Genomic DNA, 22,812 nt, shown 5'->3' with positions numbered 1-22,812 from the left:
ATGGAGGACGGGAGCGTGTCGAAGCTCGGGGTCAAGACCTTTTCCTCCTCTGTTTATTTCAACTCTTCGATTCTTCTTCGAGCACTCCACATATAAGTAAACTGGTAGTCAGATACAATTATCGTCGTGATTCACGGAAATTAAAAATGTTTCGCGGGTCCAGAGTTTTTTTGCTCGAAAGCTTTCGTATCATTTCTTATTGGGGAACATTCTTTTTGGGGATGAATTCAGTTGATTTTGATGTATCAGCGGTTGAAATTAATTCTGTGCCTTTCTAAAATGAACTTTTAACCCTTTGCACTCGAGAGGTGATTCTCAGTCAACATTAGGTTTCACGCAGCAAATCTACAATACCTAATGTTTCTTTAGGTTTAATTTCTTTGGAGCTCAAAGTGTCGATAAAATGATTGTCATGTTATTCTCAAATCTAGATAGCTTAGAATTCATGGCAATGGAATGTTAAGAAACATCTCGAGTTGCTGGCAGGTACCAGAAAAAAGGCCTCGAGTGCAAAGGGTTAGTATTACATAGCGCAACATAGTGCTGCATATCACAGTACGAGAAAAGAAGGTATAATACAGAATATTACAGCGCGATACAGAATATTCCAGCATTTATTTATAAAATAGAAGCATGCTATTTTTAATCTACTCTCAGTCACACATTTCATCAAGGCACACGTAGTAATAAAAAGAAAATGATCGAGATATAATGCATTTACTTAAACTAGAATTACAAATGTATTCGCCTAAAGGGACAGAATTAATTCCTCTACAATATCACAGTATCTGAACTTGGAGGGGTATTAATATTATTTTTATCAATTCTAATTCTCTCAATTCTTCCATCTTCTTCCTCTATACATAAAATTAAAACAAATATATTCTTTGAACCGTAAAATAAATACTAACTTGATCGAGCTTTATCCTGCTGAATAATTCTGCTCTAATTTAAACAAGTACTCTGTCAATGATGAACAAGACCAGTGGAAAAATCAACCGTACCCCAAACACACATAATTCGCCAAGCAGTCATAAAATTAAAGTCGCTGGGTCTTCGTCCCAACTGCCTCGTGCAACTGCCCTCGACTCGGTCTTTGGAAATCCTCCGCAGGACCCCTGCAACAGAAAACAAAAACGTAAAGTAATCGTTCGATCGGTCAATCGTCTACTTGAGTTCTCGCGATGGAAAACAGGAAAAGAGCAAGCAAGAGAAAAAAAGATCTGTCGAGAGGAGAGTATGACGTGCGAGCGGAGAAAGAGAAGAAGCTCACGCGTCACAGCAATTTATTTAATAAATTCATATATATATTTTACTTGCCTATCGGCAAGGTCAGGTCTTTGTCGCAGCAGTCCCGTACGCGCCCTGACTCGTATGTGACTTTCTAAGTGAAATTTGGATTATCAAGATTCGAACGGCAGGAAATTATTGAGATAAATACAATATTGATTTCTACCGAAAACACCACTACAGAATTTATTCGATTGATTATTTGGTGTTGTTTGATAAGACTATAATATGATTTGAATAATTCAACCACAATATTCAACTTGAAATTATAATTTTGAACGCTTTAAAATCGTAAGTGAAATATCTTTGATTATTGAAATTTTATACGCGTTTTCACTCTCGCTTCATCCGTACATTAATGAATATATAAAATTGTCGGAAAAATATACATTCAGTGGGTGTAGAAAGTATTCGTACACCGATCAATTTCCAAAAAAACTCTATACAATTATAATTTATTAACTTACTTTTTATAAACAATGACATTCAACATGTTCTAGGAAATCTTTAGAGTAGATAGATTACAAAAAAAAATAGCTATTTATGTAAGTTGCGAAATGAACAAGAAAAAAACAATTAATCGATAGAAATATTGAAGCAACAAGTATTCGCACAACTGTTTAAAAGTACTTTCCTGAAAACTTGACGTTTTCGAATTCGCACGGAGCAATAAACTAATGTGTTTACGTTACAAACTCTGCTGTAAATGGTCATAAGAATCGTACAAATACTTATTGCTACTATACTTTTACCCACTTTTCGCATTTTTTTGTTAATTTCACAAGTTATATTAACTAGTAAATGTTGTTTGAACTATATCTACCTTACAGACTTCCGAGAACATGTAAAATATCATTGATTATAAAAACGGAAGTTAAGAAACTACAATTTCACACTAAAGTTTTTTTGGGAAATTGATCGGTGTACGATATATACGCCCACTGTATATATCGATTTGCTCGGAAAACCTGTTGAAAAGAGAAGCACACCACACGCGAAGATGATTTTAAGATGCTTAGCAATTAATTAAACGCGAAACTCTAATAACGAAAATAACGAAAGGAAATAAAAGTAAATAAATAAATTAAATATGAAGTTAATATATAAAACCGATTTAACGAACGACCCGAGTTTTGCCTACCGCTTACTTCGTATTACAATACTAATGGGTACGCACTCTAACTCTTAGACGGTTCGCTCGGCTTAATCTCGCGCTCACCGCGACTGTACGAGAAGAAGTGATTTCGTGCCTTGCTCGACCACGTAAACTCGGTGGAACGTTGTAGAAGCTTTGGAGACAAAGGATCTTCGAACCACGTGATCGTCGCTAGTTCATAGAAAAAATCCTCGAAATTTCGCGACTCGGTACACGCGAGAATTTGGTGTCTACGAGTTGTACCTCGTCTCGCGTCTCGCGCCCACCAAGTGGATCGGCTCGCGTGGCGATAACATTGCGCGAGGACGAAGCACGCGGCAATTTCATGCTATGCTTTCAATATACGAAGCGGTATAAACGTTTAATTTTAACACGCAATATTTCCGTGACCTTCTTCCAATGATAACCATAACTGCAAATTCGAACGCGATGGTAATATTCGATGTGCTTATCTTTCCAACAATTACATATATATACGCCACTGTTACATTACATGATTTAACGCATTTTATTCGTAACAAGCAACGCACTTATTATTTTACAATGATTTTTCCGCGGCGCGGCGTTGCCAGCAGGGTGAAAGTGGCGTGACGACGTTGATTTCAAGGAGGGAATGTGTATTCTTTCTCATAACGAATTTACCAAACTACCGTCAAAGGCTAGGTTTGCGTTCGATTAGAACGAATTCGGGATGGTAAACCATCTCGAACACATTCCTGCCGACGAAATCAAGAAAAATAAAAAAATGAAAATGTCGGCACGTAACAGGGGAAATTTCTTCGAGAGTTATGTGTCTAACTTTCGAATAGATTTTATCACCTCGGATATAATTTGTTGTGCAGCAACATTAGCGGTCGCCACAACATTTGTCATTCTGTGCGCGCGCCTCTGTGTTGACAGGGTTGGCCCCATTTCGGGGGCGAAGTTCAACGTCGAAACCGGACTGGGAACTGGATCAACGGGTAGCAGGGGCCTTGTCGTTCCTGCATCGAGTGACCACAATCGCCCATGTAGACAAATTCGCGTCAGTGGTGATCAACTGATCCGCGAAGTCTGCAGAACAATTCCACAGGGGATGATAAATATTTAGTTGGCCAAGAAGTATGTTCGGTTTACTAATTTCGATTCGACTGTTTATCGTTTGATGAATCTTGTGGGTTGAATTTTAAATGGACTTTTTCTTTCTATTTTATCGCGTTGATCGCCACGTCATCTATATATACGCCCTCGCTTATAAATATGTGGACACTTACTACTTTCAATGAATAATTAATAGACGCCGCAAATTATTACTATACATTTGTGTTGCTGAAATGTATATTAGATGCGTACTTGACAACGTTTAATAATATTGAATTTTTTTACTAGCTTATGCAATTTTATAGTGGAATTATGGGATCGTTCAGATAGAAAAGTTCAGAAAGAGTGTTCAATATATGAAACACATTTATGGCGAAACATTACAAAATAAAATAAAATAAAATTCAAATGAATTTAAATGAAATAAAATGGAATAAAATGAAACGAAGCAACTATTAGAAAAAACTATTAATAAAATATATTCGCTAATACACCATAAACATATCGAAATATAAATGATATAATTTATGTTAATAGATTCGCAACTTTTACTAGATATTTGTTTCTATTAAAGAAGTGTCCACATACTTCTGAGCGGAAGTGTCGGTGACAGGATCTTTCGCTAAGGAATTAAATAAATTACTTCTAAAGATAAGACGTTAAAGAAAATAAATCTGCACAAGATTCATGAATTTGGCGAAATTGCGAAAATAAGTACCAACTTAAATTCAACAAAAATAATTTTCAGTTATACAAAAACAAAGCGATAGGCTCGTATCAATTTTCACGAGTTGTTTGGCAGTCAACGCGTTAATGAAATGCAGGCAATTAGAAGCATTATTCGTCTGTAAAACGATTTTGGCATACGAGTGTACTGCCTAAATTCGTCTAGCAGTGAATGGGGTTAAAGCAGGCACCTGAATATTAAAAATATCAGCGCTATATTTAATAATAACCCTTCGTTGTCAGCCACCCCTTCTACCCTCGTCATTTACCAGCTCTTGAATAACAAATGAAAAATCGTTTCCTATTCCTCCGCGATCATTTTTAAACAATCTTCCTCCGGTTCGAGCGCGAAGCACCGCGATTAAACACTCGGTGGATCGCGAGGTGGAAATTGCTCGACCACCGGAAACGAACGGACGCGAATTATTTGCGCGGAGGGGTTCGTTCTTAAGATTTCGATATCGTTCGAGCTATGGATTCTCGCCGAGAGAAATGGCTTATGGGATTCCGGCTGATCGTTCATTTGAAGAACGTTCGCCAGGATAGTCGAAGCGATCGCTCTGTCCAATTTTCTGGATTTCTCGAGCACGAACTTCCACGGGATCCGAGAACGAATGTGAAACGAAGCCCCCGGAGAAGGAGAAAAGGGCGACACGAGGGCGGAAGGGCAAGGGATGAGCGGGTTGGGGTGGTAAAAAGGACTTTTCCCAACGATGGTTCGCTCCTGAGCGTGTACCATCCCACGTATACACGTATCGGCATCGGTCATGCATGACAAGACGCCTGACTGGCCACGCCGGTAAAAACGAGGAAAACGCGGCGAATACAAACTCACCTCGTTCCGTTCGCGCCATTTCAAGACTCTCCTCTCAGACTACTTCCTACCATTCTCTTTCACTCAGATAACGCGGCGACCGACGACGATACGCGTCAACCGGTTGCAGAGAACAAAACCAACGTTTTCTGGGGAATTTTCAAACGAGATTCGAGAAATTCTGTCACTGGATAGGGGCGAAGGAACCCTCGACGTCGATACCAGACTTCGTTTTTAAATAGAGTGTGTATATTCATGTAAAGATTTTTCTCTTCATTTGGAGTTTTTAATAAAGGTGTCTTTCTGATACAACGTCCAAAAAATTAATTCTCCACTAAAAATGCGATTTAGAAGGAGTATAAAAATATTTTTGTACGATCCTTACAAAATTTATTCATTGATTTACAACAACGTCAAAATAGGCCCTGGTATGTCCAAAAAATTAAGCATACTTTAGGAATTTTTTTTGAAAATCTATAACATACGAAACGAATCCAATGTTCTCCGCTAAAAATATGATTCAGAAGGAGTATAAAATATATAGTTACATTTGAAAAAACGAAACTTGACCATCATATCTCGTTAAATAACAAAGTTAACAAAAATTCCTTCTCGCTGAAACATAAGCCCCATTTTACCGTGCAATTTCCATATTTGAAATTTTCCATTCGACCGATAGTTTCGGAGTTAGAGCTCCGTATCACTTACGCTGGGACACCCTGTATAGGTAACGGCCAACGTGTTAAGGACTTTAACCCATTCACTGCCAGACAAATTTAAAGCGTTTTACCTTTGGCGTCAACATTTAATACAGATGTGAAATCTAGGTTATTATTTTGATAATAAAAGATTAATTTTGTTGTTTTAAAAAGAAAATTTAAAAAGGCTCAAAGGGTTGTAAACTTATCCCTTGAGTAATTACAATCAATTTGAGCTACGAGACATCTCGTAGTTGGCAGTGAATGGATTAAGCAACAAGAATATCGACCCAAAGAAAATCTATCTTTCGACTCATAAAATAAATCCTCCTTAATTTCAACAAGCGTTATCTGTACCGACACTTTGTCCGTTCGAATATGGGAACCCTAACAGCACGTTGCCGATATGGGCGTCTGACGGGCCAGTTGTGCCCCTGGATGCCAGCGTCTCGCCAGCCCCGCTGGAATTTTCGTAATAATCGCGTAGCGCGCCAAGAGCGAGCCATAAATCGGAGAATCACGCCGCGTAGACGAAAGGTGGCTGCCCGCCGAAAATTCTACCCCTAACTGGTGGCCACCCGGGGGCGTGGAACAGGGGTCACGGAGAATTTTTGATAAAGGTGTCCTTATCAGCCGCGGGCACACGTTCTTTCGCGGCTCGTTCCTGAAAAACTGCAAGAAGAGATTGCCGACCCTCGTAACGCGCGCGAGTTCTCTGCGGGTTTGCATCCATCCGCGCTTCGATTACTACCCTCTTTTACGAGCACCGGTATACAGAGGGATGGTTCGTTTTTCCTTCTTACCAAGGTCCTACGAGCGAGACGAAGATCCCCTGAATAGGGGAGGGTGGGGATCAGAATAGAGACAAGAATCGCGAGCTGTCTGGCCGGCGACATCACGACTGAGAATTTGATTTTCATTCGATGGAGTGAATTTTACAGGGTTTCAGATGTGTCTTGGATGAGGGGGTGCAGTGTTCGTTTGTTTGCTTTTTATTTAAGTGAGGGTGGATAATTTAGTAAATCATTCGAACTTTTTGCCTCGGATAGACCGTTTTTAAAATATCTTGACATCCATGAGAATGACATTATCAGTACCTATTTTAACGTTGTTGTAAATCAATGAATAAATTTTGTAAGGGTCGTACAAAAATGTTTTTATACTCCTTCTGAATCATATTTTTAGTGGAGAAACATTGGATTCGTTCCGTATGTTATAGATTTTCAAAAAAAATTCCTAAAGTATGCTTAATTTTCTGGACATACCAGGGCCTATTTTGACGTTGTTGTGAATCAATGAATAAATATTAAAAGAGCCATACAAAAATTTTTTTTTTTTACACCATGCAATAACTCTTTTCAAGACGAATTCATTAAGCTTTAATGCATTTACCCAATTTTTATTAGTTTTCAAGCTATAACGCTTCAAAGTGTTATCGCATGGTATAAAAAAAAAATATATATATATAGTTCCAATTACAATTTCCTAACAAAAAGTTTCTACACCCGTTTGAGAAACAAAAATAGCCCTCGTACAACTAGGAAACCATGAAACTCAGAAAAAATGTACGAATACAAAATGTTAGATTACGTCAACTCTAATTCTATACAAACAAAATTTTAGCCTGGTAGGAATTTTTATGATTATTAGATGATAATTATTATTATTAAATTATTAGACAAAATAGTCCTCTTAGATAAGTAACTTTCATTGCAGGTAACAAATAATTGTACAATCGAGGAACCCCCTGTTAACAATTTTTAAATTGCCAGCTATAAGGGTGCTCATTAAATTCCTGACAAAAATTTTCTACACCAGCTCGAGAAACACAAAATAGCCCTCGTACAACTAGGAAACCATGGAACTCAGGAAAAATGTACGAATATGAAAACTGTGATTCCTCGATGCACCCTAAACATTGAGATCACCAAGAAGTCTCCAAGACGAGTCTAACAGACTTCCACAGTGTAACTTAGCGATCAACATGACCGTGGAATCCTCCCTCAACACAAAATTCCACCTAGCACCGGAAAAGAAGAGAAGAAGCGCCTCAACGTCGTTCCCAATGCCCAAGGCCTCGCACCACGAGTCCCGCGTGGCGCTTCTTTCCCTTCGACTTCTGGGACGGTTCGCGTCGGGCGTTCGAAATTCGAAAACGAGCGGGAAAATCCGGCGAATTTCCAGAACAGTGCGTCGTATCGATTCGAGTTTCCGTGGGCGTTGCTATGAGATGGACCCTTGTACAGCACCGAGAGCCCGCGTGCGAGCAAGGTAAACGGTGAATGAGCGAACGCGCGAGCGAGAGGGCCAGACAGCGGTCTTGAGTGTCGCCAAGCTACCCTCCACCTCCTTTCGCCTCCTCGCGACAAAACCCACCTCCGCGTGCTCAGAGGAGGGTAGGCTTCCTCCGCGTCTCTGTTCCCAGCGCCCCGTTATTACTTCTACAAATATACAAGGTATCGCGTCCCGCGATCGAGCGTTCCGCGAACGAGGAACGCGGCGCGGGATAAATTCGATGGCATCGGCTGGCTAATACCGCTTCAAAAGAAACGCGCCCGTCGACTTTCACCTTTGAGAGGCGCGATCTCGCGATCCTTGGAGACCCCCTCCTACCGCCCCCGGGCGCGAGTCCTTTTGTTCGATCTACGCGTCTCGAGTGGGAAGTAACGCGAGAGATCGAGGAATCGGAGCCAACGACGCTCCTTGTATCGTCCTTCTATAAGGAACTGATCCTGACGCGTCTCACTCGTCGTGGAGGTGTCTCAAATTGGGGGAAGGGGCACGCGGAGGGGGTCTGCGCGAGCGATAAAATTGATATCTCCTTTTTTTTTGGAATGTCTTGCAGTCTTTTTCGTTGTTTATTGTTAGGGCGTTGTTTATTGTTCCGGGGATCCTTTGATGGAGGTTGAAGTATAGAATGGAGAGGATCGAGAGAGGAGAGAGCGGTGTATGCAGCTGTTATATATGATACTTGATGTAATGGATATATTTTCAAATTGAAAATTGATCTACGAAGAACCGATATCGAGGCGTGGTGAAGTCTAAAATTAATATTTCGATTTTTTAGAATCTCTTCCAATCTTTTTCGTTGTTTATTGTTCGTGCAAATGGGGAATCCTTTGATGGAGGTGGAAGTATAGAATGGCGGGAATCGAGAGAAAGAGAAAGGGATGTATGCAGCTGTTATATTTTTGACTTGAAAATTGATCTACAAAGAACTGATATTTAGGCGTGGGGGAGTCTAAAATTGATATTTCCATTTTTTAGAATGTCTTGCAGTCTTTTTCGTTATTTACTGTTTGTGCAGACGAGGAATCCTTTGATGGAGGTAGAAAAACAGAATGGAGGGAATCGAGAGAAGGTATACCTGTTACCAGAAGATCACTGTCAAAAGTGGACAGCGATAATAAAGCTACGCAAGAACCCTTATGAAATATGCTGACACTTGTTATATCGAAACAGGTGATGGTCCAGCATCCGGTCAAGCGAGATCAGAGATCACGGGTTAATCTTCCTCGTAACTCGTTCGTCCAGTCCTGGACCATATCCCGTTTAGAGGGATGCTCCCTCTCGTCGACAACCCAAACGAGATTGCGATTCGAGTCATTATTCATTCCTTGCTGCGACCCTGTCGCATACTTCGTAGATTACATTTGCGAACGTCTTCATCATTCGACGTTGCGTTCTCGGCTACATACTTTCCTTTGCCGATCTCGAAAGACACCGTTTGGGACTAATGTATCGAATTATTATAGAAATACTTCATCTCGCAATTTCAATCTGCATGAAACATTACGTATACGAATGTGTGTACAATAATTGAACCTAAATGGAAGAGTTGTTTACTCTGCAATTACTTAAATATGAACTTCACTATCAATATTTTTTTTTTATATTAATACATATTACGTGCATTTCGTAGCTGCACATTCAAATTTTCTATGAATGTATAAACATCATAACTAATTACAAGACGGGCCTTGTGCAAAATCAAATTTTTGGTAATCTACGTACAATAATTGAACCTAAATAGAGGAGTTGTTTACTCTGTAATTACTTAAATATGAACTTCATTATCAATATTTTTTTTATAGTAATATACACTCAAATGCACTCTCAAATTTTCTATGAATGCATAAAAAGCATAACTAATTATAAGACGAGCCTTTGTGTGAAATCAAATTTTTGCTAATGTACGTATAATAATTGAATCTAAATAGAGGAGTTGTTTACTCTGTAAATACTTAAATATGAACTCGACTAACAATATTTATACAGGGTAACCGATGGTACCGCTAATAAAAATTATGGGAAAATCCTTCTTTTGTGCGAGAAAACGAGTAACTAGCCACTCGTAGAGGGAAGAATTACGCGCCAGTCGCTTTATTCTCGCGTGGTTCGCGCAGGAGCTTGAAAAAGGTCAACAAGACGTAAATCCGAAGGGTTGGCATCAACAGAGAGCCCTTCTTGAGGGTAGCTCGCACGCGTCCTTTCCGGAGGACTCTCCGTGCTCCTTCTTTTCTCCGGCTCCTCTCACGGTTTCCATGACGCGGCCGAGCGCGTCGCGAAATAACGGCCAGCCTAGACTCACTTAATTGGGTCCGCCATTTTCGGTGGCGCGACCCCTCGAAAATCCTCATCGTTTCCTCCATTCCCCCCGTCGTGCTTCGTCCCGTTGGAAAAGGACTTCGCAGAAGGGTTGCCCAATGCCGCTACCCGCCCCCGACCCTCCAGGCCTTCCTGCTCGACCCGAGTGGCTTTTGTTTTCGCCCCCAAAGGGTCCGCCATTTTGAATTTATGATACCCGGAGACTCCCGAGCTCGGACACCGAAAAACTTCGGTCGTTAGTGAAAGTTAAGAGCGCCCAGACCCTCTACCGTCCGCGTCGGAGCGCGGAGTCATTTTCTGTAATAGGAGATGGAGACGTTCCTGATGGACGCGCGTTAATGATACACGCTCCGCTGATGAACTGCCGGGCTTTTGAAAAATTCACGGCTAGCGGCGCGATACCAGGAAGGGTATCGAGTCCTTTGACGAGCGGGGATTGCGAATTCGGACCAAAAGAATCCTGGGTGATCGATATCGACGCGGAACGGATTTTATTTGAGACCGTGACACGCCATTCTGGATTGTTTTGGTGGAGAATTGAATTCTTTGGCGAGGAAGCACTCGTTTTTCAATTTTTTTTTTGTTTCTTCGCAGATAATATATAGTTTTTTGAACGAGAGGAATCCGGGGGATGATTGTTCTCGACGTGGAAGAAATTTTAGTTACAGGCGTTGAACACGATTTCGGGTTGTTTTGATGGAGAATTGAATTCTTTGCTGAGGAAGCGCTCGTTTTTCAATTTTCTTTGTTTCTTCGCAGTCAATATATAATTTTTAGACAAGAAGAATCCGGGGTATGATTGTTATCGACTTGGAAAGAATTTTAATTGAAGGTGTAAGACGATTTCGAGTCATTTTGCTGGAGAATTGAATTTTGTGTTGAGAAAGCACTCGTTTTTCAATTTTCTTTGTTTCTTCACAGTCAATATATAATTTTTAGACAAGAAGAATCCGGGGGATGATTGTTATCGACGTGGAAAGAATTTTAGTTAAAGATGTAAGACACGATTTCGGGTTATTTTGGTGGAAAATTGAATTTTGTGTTAAAGAAGCACCCGTTTTTCAATTTTTTTTATTCTTCGCAGTCAATATATAGTCTTTTGAACGAAAGGAATCCGAGTGATGATTGATATCGACGTGGAACGAATTTTATTTAAAAACGTGCCACGATTTTGGATTATTGTAGTGGAAAATTAACTTTCTCGTTTAAGAAGCACTCGTTTTTCCAATTTTCTTCGTTTCTTCCAACATGCAGTTTTTGAATTTGTGAATTTGGACAAGAAAAATCCGAGGGATGATTGATATCGACATGAAACGAATTTTATTTGAAAGTGTGAGACGCGATTTTACTGCAAAATTGAATTTTTCAAGGAGGAAGAACTCTTTCTTCCAATTTTCTTTCTTTCTTCGCAGCCAGCATACAGTTTTGGAGATGTAGCGTTAATTCTAATGGAATATTTCTGATAAATCTAAGCCAATAATTCTAATGAAACAGCCTGTGATATAAACAATTATAACTTTGGCAATTTTGGAATTACCGTAGTACAATTTGTTGGAAATATTTTAAAAAGCTTGAGCAACAAGAATATCGTAAGCGTAAACTTTTAACTCTATTTTCTGGAACGTTGAGATCTTAAAATATATATTTCTAAAATTAATAAAGATATAGAGAAATTGTAACCTTTTTCAGAACAATGACTATTGTTTTTACCATACTATAATAGATAAACTAACATACAGAGTTTCATGTTTAGACTGCAGATGTTTACGCAAGTGAAAGTTGAATGGAAGCATCTCTCATCTCCTAAACACGTATTTTATTTCTGCATATATATTTCTACATTTTTTAATTTGTACGAATCCGTAATTGTGTTACTTCGATATCAGGACGAATTTCGTCTTCTATGGGCATGTTTACACAGACCAATAGTTTCCCCACTTTCTGCTGCGATTACATAATCGAAGCAAGTGTACATTTTCAGTGGAGTGCCAGTTATGTACACAAGAGGAACAATGGAAATCGTTACAACATTCGTTCGAGTACACGATGAATCTCCATTTCTGTAAGGGGTTCCAGATAATCAAGATCAAACACGCGAATGAAATACTTGACCTCTCCCGCTTAATTCCACTCGGGCAGAAAGGAGCGCCGATAAAATCTCGAAAACTGCGCATCAGTGCCGCCGATTCAACGCTGACAAGGGGACCAACCATCGGGCCCGACGGAATTAAGCGTTCTTTTCATCCGCCATATTCGCGTATGACGCGTTTCCTAGCGTTAGCTCTGCTCGATCTATCCTTTCCTTGTTTAACGTTTCGAAATGAGACTATGAGAATACGGAGTAGCATTTTTGGCTTTGGCATTTTTTCGTAAATGCAATAATAACGGAGTTATGACTTGAAACAATTGCGTGGACCACCCTGTATAATAGCCCGTGCCAGGAAAAATAAAGCAGTTCTTTATCTTAACCGAAACGCTGCGCGTCGTTATTCTCAACAACCGCCTTATCTCCGCAGAATAATAGTGCTAGTTAGAATATTCGTTCGCGAAATAGTAATTCCCGTGACAGCCTTAAACATGTCCTATTACCTAAAAACGATAATATCTCTCATAAGAATCCATTCTTCCTGCAAAGTCCTCGCGTCGAGAGTCGACACTTCGCCACAATTTTTCACTGCTGAACAATCCTCCATTTAAACAATCCACTAGGCGCACTCCTCCCTTCCTATCAAACTCTAACCCTTGCTTTTAGTTTAATAAACCGTCCGCCGACGAGGCTCAACCTACAGCGTTTATCAGACGTACACGTGCGCGCCACCAGGAATATTCGTTTACGATAAATCCGATTTCCCAGGGACGATCGAGAGGAGGCGGAGTCGAAGCGTTCTGGTTGCCCGTGCTTTTTCCAAGAGACCGCGATAATCCGATATTCCGAGCGGGCGGATAGTTTAGTTCAAATTCGATGTCCGGGGGACGCGGCACCGGCGGAGATGTCAACTTAAAACAATTGCTAAGGGAAGAGGGAGGGTTGTGGGAGGGGGTGGGAGAGGACATAGCGACACGCAATATCCTGACTCCTCTAATTCGATTAGGGAACTAGCTACGTAGCCCAGGAACCAAACGGTTCCCTGCAACCAGTCGACAGACTTCAGGTACGCCCTGCAAGGGGTGGAACGAGGACGACGACGAGCGGATAGAGTCGTGGTACCGCCAGAGGCAGAGATAGTCACCGAATTATCGGACTCGATGGAAGAACCGGTTCAATTTGCCAAATTAATCCGATGCTTCCACGCCATCCAGCCGGCCAGACTGCCGGGCCGGAGTTTTCTATGCGAGACGTCTATGGTCTACGATTTCGCGAACGTCGCGGACGAATAGCGATCGAGAGTCCCAAATTGGCTGGACGAAGTGTTCATTTTAGTCCTTTGCATTACAGAGATGACTCTCAGTCACCATTAGGTTTCACGCAGCAAATCAATAACGTTTCTTTAGATTTAATTTCTTTGGAACTCGAGGTGTCAATAAATTGATTGTCGATGAGGTAAAAGTGACCTGATTCTCAAATCTCGATTAGAGAATCTTGAGAAAGCATCTCGAGTCGCTGGTAGATACTAGAAAAAAGGCCTCGAGTGCAAAGGGTTAATATTATCTGGGGTACAAAACAACTCGTTCATGTCTGACTATTTCTCGCCAATTCTACTTACGGAATTCGTAACTATTGTCTAGGGCACAATACAACTTTCGATAGCTTAGCATTCGTGGCAATAGAATGCTAAGAAAGCATCTCGAGTCGCTGGTAGATATTAGAAAAAAGGCCTCGAGTACAAAGGGTTAACTCTTTCTAAGCCGCTTCCGAGTGGGGCAGTTTGTGCATCAGGTGGAAAGATAATATAATTTTTTGGAAAAATGAATATAACCAACTTTGGAAAGCGTTAAAACTGCACCGGAAAGTACGAAATAATTTCTAGTCAATTTATATGAATACTCGCCAGCTTTAGATGTATTATAATTACTTAAAATTATGACAAAATGCAGCGAAAGGCACAAAGTAATTTCTACTTAAACTGCATTTTATTCACCAGCTCTTAACGAATTTGGTTAAATTATTAAATACAGCATGATAAATACGATGCAAACTTTTCGGGGGCGGCGCGAAATTAAAAATTTTTAATTCCGGCTTGAGTTAGTTTTTGGTGGGGTATACTGTCTACGTGGAAATACTGTCTGAGAGGATTTGGCTCCTCCTTTTCGAAGTCGGTTAAAAAGATCAGTTGCGAAGCATCTTTTTAGAGGAGACCTGAAGTGTTCGACTCTTTTTTGAGTATCATCTGAGTTATACCCCACGTGTTTTTTTTTTTTGTTTAGTAAATTAATATCGCGATATCTAACCTGGACATTTATTCATCTTTGCTACACACCAAAGAAGGTATACTTCCCAGATAAATTTCCCAGCGATGCTTACCCCTGTAATTTTTAATATTGCAATATCTCGATATTTATTCACCTAGCCTGCATACCAAAGAAAATATACAGTCAGTACCCCTTAAGTCTATTGAAGATATTTCTTTAAATTAAATGACAGGTTTGATGATTTCAAGTGTATACATAGTTATAATAAAAAATTCGTTTTGGTAATATAAACTATTGTTCTACTGAAAACTATTGTTCAACTTAGTCAAACTTTTTCAATAAAGGATACGAGTATATGTGGGATTGACTGTAGTTGCTGTTAATACTTGAAGAGATCCTTTCATGAGTACGATCAAAGTTATAAATCGTGTTTACTTCTCAGCAATGGTTACCCTTAGTAAGGTTAATATTTTAATAGCACCATATTTATTCACCTGTACAACATCTCAAAGAAAATATATAATAGTATCCTTCTATCCTTTAGTTTTCATATTAACCCATACTGACCACGTATAAATATACAGAAATACAAAAGGGCGTGTACGATAAATGTACGAAATATAAAAAATAAAAGTCACGTTACATTTAGAAGACTAAACATCCTTCGATCTATGTTTCATCATCTAACATAAAGTTTCTTCGTATAAAAATATGAATTATATCCTTTAGTTTTATATTGATCCATACTGACCATGTATAAATATACAGGAATACAGAAGAGTGTGTACGATAAATGTACGAAATATAAAAAATAAAAATCACGTTACATTTAGAAGACTAAACATCCTTCGATTTATGTTTCATCATCTAACATAAAGTTTCTTCGTATAAAAATATGAATTATATCCTTTAGTTTTATATTGATCCATACTGACCATGTATAAATATACAGAAATACACAAGGGTGTGTACGATAAATGTACGAAGTATAAAAGTATAAAAGTTTCTTCATCTAACATGAACTTTCTTCATATAAAAATATGAATAGCATATACATTTGTAGTCTAGTGACGATCGAGGGAACAATAAATTTATTAAAATCTACACAAATCCTGTTCCTATAGGTTGCCTACCTCTGCACTCAACCAATGGCACCCCGTGCCATTACAACCCTCCCCCAATCCAGCCAGTGCAGTCGTACAAAGCCCGTTTCGCACCCCTACAGCGAGCAGTCCTTTCGCCTAGGAGGGGAGTCGAACATTGGACAGCCCTGCTAAGCAGGAGGAGAACCCATAGAGTTAGAAACTAGATCTAGGAACTAGGCTCGTCTGCATTACCGACTACCTATTAGAATCGTCCCCCATCGATGACTTGACCGTGTCCCATCCACAGATGTCGTCACTAGCGTTTTACCAACCCCTACGATACCGTGTCCTGCCTAACAAGCTAGCATTAAACGCGACGATTTCATCAACGCGCCGAGAAAACGGTACCTCGTACTGCTACCGACCCGTATCGATGAGACTTTCTAATGCACGTGTCTAATATAAAATATTCATACAATGAAAAATTAACGAGACTCCAAGGACGATTTTAGAAAGACCAGTCTAGAGTTATATCCGACTTGCTAATTAATATTGTAGTTTTTAAGAACCAAACTCATTACTTATCAGACAGATCTCGTACATAATTAGTGACCTGTTCGAGGTAATTCAGAAACGCTCCCTATTGACCCAATTACGACTCGCCCGGAAATACCGTCGTCGTCGCCTCCATTCCAGCTATGTAAACAAGTCGTTCGGTCAGAGACGAGCAAAATTTTATTCCACGTTGTTCGTTCAATTGCAATAATTTGCTGTGCTTCGAAACGAAACTATGTGAACTTTGACAATTAATGTTGTGGAAACTAAGACACAATGGCACGAAAGCATCTAGGGTTACGATTTTTCCCAGACACAGATTAAACGACTAAATTCTCATGCAAATCCTTGATCTCATACATGTGATATTCTCTTGGTAGACGAATTTAGGTGAAGTAATAATTGAACACGTCTGGAAATTTGGTTTTCAATTTTCTTGAATAGTAACACGTTGAACTCGTGATTAACCACTGTCAGTATTAAACAACTACAATAATATTTAGCAGGATTATTAAGATCAGTTTATTCGAAAGGATTTTTCTCACCTACAGAATAAACGTCTAAATCCTCATGCAAATCCACGATCCAATAAATGTGATGTTCTCTTGTTAGACAAATTTAGGTCAAGTAATAATTGAACACGACTATCAAATTTGTTTTCAATTTTCTTGAAAAGTAACACGTTGAACTCGTTATTAACCATTGTCAATATTAAGCAAGTACAATAATAAAATTCTATACAGCAGAGTTATTAAGATCAGTTTATTCCAGAGGATTTTTCTCACCTACAGAATAAACGTCTAAATCGCCATGCAATTTTTACATCACATTTTTGTAATCTCTAATCCCTCCAACCACTAACCGCTTATGCAGCTTTCGATCCTTCCCCGAAATTGTTCACCAGATAAGAATTTCGCTGGTCCCCGCGATTCGGCAAACAAAAATTCTCCAGCGTTACCATTGAACGTAGGATCGCGAAATATTGAGCGCCTGGAACACGGAACATCCTTTTTTCGCGCGAGAGGTGAATAGACGTTGTTCGGTCGAATTGTTCGGCACAAAAATCAACGAAGAGTGTGCAACACCCGAAGAAAGTTGCTTGACGTGGCGTGCGTGTGGCGTGGATTGTTCCCCGGCATCTCCAAGCCCCCGTAGAACGTTACTCGAAACGCGTATTTTTCCCAAACCCTTTCTCTACTCCTCTCTTCCTTCTTCGTTGGTGAACGCGGAGACGGCTGAGCCCCGTGAATGGTCTGACGTATCGTCGGCGTGTCTGTGCCTGACACCTCGGATTTTTCCATTAAATTTTCTCGACGCGAAAATCTATCACCGGTTACAGTTCCGGAAAAACCTGCTTCGACTCTGTAAAGCGATTCCCATTACGATTGCTCCGCGGGATCCCCGCGTGAAACGTATCGAACGTTGAGGGTGGCCTGCGAAAAAGAGGATCCGCCCGCGGATTCCGCTTCGTTGGATTAACGAAATTTGTTGCACCGGGACCCGGGACGCGGCTGGTCGGAGGTTGAGGAACTTTATTCTTCGCGAATGAGTTCGCGGCTGTTTAACATGAAATAATATTGCCGCGAGTGGCTGGGAGCCCACGGATCGATCTTTCTGTACTATCTGTATGTACCTACTCCGTGTGTGTGTTTTCTCAGGAAACAAGTGGAATTAATATGGTGCCAGGGTAATTGAGGTTTATGCTAACGATTGGATAAGAATTACGACTAGACTGCGGATTTTATGCATTTATATTGGGTTGTCCCAAAAGTTTCGCTACTTGTACTCGCCTGTTTTCTGTGGCTGTGTTTATATACAGTCAGTCTCGTAAGTATTCGTACACTGTGTATTTAGTGAAGAAATTTGTCTGATTTAAATGAACGCTTCGTGTTTCCGAATAAATTTGTAATTGTAAATATGTACATGTCCGAAGTTTATTCACGCACGTATTTATAATGGAAAATTCATTTGGAAATATGAAGTATGTCATTTAAATTAGACAAATTTAATAGACATAGCGGGTACGAATACTTATGGGACTGACTGTAAATAGGCAACCTAATTTCTTAGATGTTAATGTTGTAATCATAATGGAGCAAAATGGAACGGACACAATTCAATAATGTAACATGAAACATAAAATATTGTGCATGTGTTACTTATTAATAAAGTGGAAGAAAATTTGGAATAATCTAATGTGACGTACAATAAAATAGAAAACATACGTAAACTGTACATAATGTATGCTGAATATATTCTATGATTAATATTATAAAATCGTAGTTACATATATTCTAATATATCATACAGACGATTCTAATACAATAATATTAGGGGTACCGAAAAGTATCGTCGTTTCTTTTACAGTAAATTTAAATTTTGTTAAGTTTTTATTTTTAATCAATTAACAACCTTTTGCAATCTAGCAATCTCTTTGCAATATTTAATATAATAAAATTAGAATCTTCTTTAGATTAATATTTATATAATATTTAATAGCGGTATGAGCGTACCTAGAACATATTCTATTAGTTATTCAACGTAGTAATATTAACATTTCGTTTTGCATAAGTGGTCATATCGCAATGATTCTTAAAACTGTCGAATCCCTTGCGCAACAAACATCACCAAAAAGTTCTCATTCTTCCGAGAAAAACAAAACTAAAATATCTTTAGATTAACACTTATATAATATTTAATAGCGATATGAGCGTACCTAGAACATATTCTGTAGAACATATCCTATTAGTTATTCAACGTAGTAGTATTAACATTTTGTTTTGCATAAGTGGTAATATCGCAATGATTCTTAAAACTGTCGAATCCCTTGCGCAATAAACATCGCCAAAAAGTTCTCATTCTTCCGAGAAAAACAAAACTGGCAGACAACCAACGAAACGGATCGACTTCGTATCGCTCGTGTATCTAAGTTCTTAGCCCTTTGTAACGTGCCTCGCGTATAAGTCCTAGACCAATAAGGTGGCGTCGACTTTGCGTAAATACGGATTTCGCGCGCCTCGTTCAAACAAGGGTCGCTCAAATACAGATGGAGTCCCTGCTCGAGTGTTTACTCGGATAATAAGATCGACTAATTTATCGATAAGAATCCCAAAAGTTCTTCCTCGACGAAAAACAACCCCCTGATTTTTCGCAGTTCAGACGTCCATCCAACGTCACGGCGGACGAACGTAACATGATACTAACTGTGGAGGGTATAATAACTCAGTAGTTTTCTATTGAATATCAGCAGGGTGGTGGGAATGTTCTTTTTTGGAGCTCCACTGAAAAATCTTAAATTCAAGTGTCAAAGCACTAGATATAGCCAACTTTTTAAACTTATTATAACTATACCGAATAATAAAGCTTAACACTATTAAACGACGAAATTTGTTTGACCATTGATTAATAGATAATTGTATATCAGATACCATTTCGATCGCATCTCTCAACTTTTTGTTTTGTACAGTTAATCGATCTATGCAACGAACGCTTGAAATGACAACATTGGCCTGACAAGCGTTTAAGTGATTCTGTAGATTCAAGTAGCGTGTGTAGGAGTGTAATATATAATATGAGGATAAGTGTGTGAGTGTATCCGTGAATGCAATGGTTGCGTGGGAACGCGGTGTGATTTGTTATTTATAATAATTCGGAGTTCAGTTCGGTCGAGACAGTTGTAAGAGTCGGTCAATAAATAATACGTTTGACAAATTGCAATACGTTTAAAGTCATTAGATTCCTACACGTGAGAAAATACGCGTACGGAGATAAAAACCGTAAACAGACAAAGAACGATATTACCGAAACAAGGGTTGCTCGAGTAATTAGGAAACTGAGAAACGATCCCGATTGGCCGAAAAAGGGGCGAGCATGACACGGAACCGATATTGATCAAGAAATTGAGATACACAGGGGAGCGGACGGGGGTAGCTAAAAAGGAGGCAACGCTGACACGCCGTTAGGGGGAGGGGGAGGGGGAGGGGGGAAGGGGGAAGGAAAAGTTTAGGAGCTTGTCCTAATACCGCGAACAGAGGCGGAAGGGTGGCCACCGCCGCAGAGGGCAGCTTCATTTTTCAAGGAATCTGCGAGAAAATGCAAATGCGCGGGGCATCTGGCAACAATGGCCGTGGTCTGTGGCCCCTATTTTAAGGGTTGGTTTTTTGGTCGACTGTCGGGGGAGGGTGGGGGCTGGTCGGAAGAGGGAAAAAGCGTCGGTGGCGCGACAGGGACGGAGAAACCGTGAGGGGTGGGTTTTGGGGTGGCACGGGGAGGGTCGACGGGGGAGCTTTGCCGGCCATGCAAAGCAGAAGCACAGAACGGCGGCAGCGGCAACCCCCGACGACCGACCTCGGCTATATACTGGCTCTCCCAACCCCCTGATAAGGGTGGACAGCCACGATCGATTAGAGGGCTACCCACCCACCTACCCCTCCCTTGCATCCCACCCACCACTCACTCTACCCTCACGGCATCCACGGGAGCTTCTGCCCATATTCCGATTCGCAACACGGCCGGCTAACGATCCCCCCCCCTTTCCCCCGGTTTAAAAAATACCCGCGCTCCTCCTCGCTCCCACGCGCCACCCTTAATCCTTCCAACTTTCGTAGTTATTCCACTCTTACTTTTCCCCGCGAACGCGTGTGCACACTTTCACTTTCGACGACGCCACCTCGTCCGCCAGACTTCGTTACATCCTCCTTCATGAAAATTTATGAGCGAAATTTAGCGAGCTGGAAATTTGTTTACTCTTCGTTCCGGAGGGACTCCCGCGGAGGACAGGGGGTGCCGGAGTGACGATCGGTCAAGCCACCATGAATTTCGGTTGGAACTTGCATGTAATTAGGAAATTGACTTGGATTTGAGAGTGCTGGAGATTTTGTTATAGGGTAAATTCGTAGAAGAATAAGTAAGTGGAAGTGTGCCATTACATCCCTGAATATGATGTTAATTTTAGAAAAAAATGTTCCAATGGAGGTGTACCCTTATAAGGACCTAAGCTTGACTAGATTTGAAGATGCTGGAAATTTTACTGCAGAGTAAATTCTTTGAGGAATAATTAAGTGGATGTGTGCTATTATATCCATGAATTTGATAATAATTTCAGGAAAAAATGTTCCAATGGAGGTGTACTTTTAGAAGGACCTAAGCTTGACTAGATTTGAAGGTGCTGGAGATTTTGTTATAGGGTAAATTCTTCGTGGAATAATTAAGTGGAAGTGTGCCATTACATCCCTGAATTCGATATTAATTTCAGAAAAAATTGTTTCAATAGAAGTGTACCCTTACAAAGACCTAAAAATCCAAAGAGCTAAAAAGCATCCAAGCTTCCCCAAGAAGAAACCAACCCTCTGAATTACATCTAAAACGCAACCTCCGCTATTGTCCTCGCAATCCTCCTCTAAGCAGTCCGTATTCGTATCAGAAACGTGATCGACGCCATTTGTCGCCACTTTCGTTCCACGTAAGGCTGGCAACAAGAAGATGGTTGTCGGACTTGGCCGTACGCGAAATATCCTCGGTTTAACGCGTTTACTGTCGCAGTTGTCGCTGTCCGACGAAAGGCCAACAATAAGGAACGATCCCGAACTACTTAGGTTAAGTTCCTAGCGCCCTTGCTCCGCCGAAACTTCGTCGAATAGTCGGTGCACTTCCGCGGGTAGAGTCGCACTCGCGCGTATCGCGCCACGGCGAGTTCTAAAGTGTCGTAACTGCTAACACCCTGTTTTCCGGCGAACAACACGCGCCTCGTCGTTTTTCATTCAACTTTCCCGGTTCGGAAGTTCGCGACAGATTTTTAATCACGAGGGGGGACGAACGCTCTGCGGGCTGAAACGACGCACTCGTTCGATACAGTCTTGCCAGACGCGTCGTTTCTACTAATGGACGCTCTCTGTTCTTATTGGGGGGGTTGCGTTGGGTTGGTGCAAACCTGGATACATTTCGAATGATGTTGTTGAAAATCTCATTGTGAATGATACGTTATTTTGTTTTGTGATTATTGTCATACCTGTGATCATCTTTGAAATAAAATTGTTGGAACTATTATGACGAGTTATTATTCTTCTTAGAAACAGTCCTGGATAGTTTGAGAATATTATTTGTAATTTTATTTTAAACGAAAATGATGTATATGATGTAACTATAAAATATTAAATGATAATGAAATACATCATTTTCGTTGCATTTTTTTCAACGATTATTTCTTTAGTTAAATTTGAAATAGAAAAATAACGAATAAATTCCTTATTGGAAACAGCTATTATTTCCAATGAATTTATATCAAATGCTTGTATTTAAAATAATAGTCCGAAATAAATTACTTCAAACAATTACGTTTCATTTTCATTTTAATCCAAATTTGCCTAGGATTCCAAGCAACATTCCTTAATCGAGAAACAATAATTTGGAATTTCGTCCATTTATAATACGGAAACGTATCAAATTTTACAA

General features: G+C 40.1%; 1 long non-coding RNA gene across 1 annotated transcript in view; it reads right to left on the bottom strand.

The window, feature by feature from the left end:
- Nucleotides 1–596: 596 nt before the first annotated feature.
- Nucleotides 597–22,812, bottom strand: part of LOC128876623 (uncharacterized) — a 60,175-nt gene continuing 37,959 nt past the window's right edge. Inside the window, exons 4-5 of the long non-coding RNA XR_008457077.1 lie at nt 3,266–3,499; nt 597–1,118 (exon numbers count right to left, since the gene is read on the bottom strand). This is a non-coding gene — a long non-coding RNA (uncharacterized LOC128876623). The remainder of the gene's footprint in view (nt 1,119–3,265; nt 3,500–22,812) is intronic.

This window comes from Hylaeus volcanicus, chromosome 5 (assembly GCF_026283585.1).
Source record: "Hylaeus volcanicus isolate JK05 chromosome 5, UHH_iyHylVolc1.0_haploid, whole genome shotgun sequence".
Taxonomy (NCBI): domain Eukaryota; kingdom Metazoa; phylum Arthropoda; class Insecta; order Hymenoptera; family Colletidae; genus Hylaeus; species Hylaeus volcanicus.
This window is presented reverse-complemented; position numbering and strand designations above follow the sequence as displayed.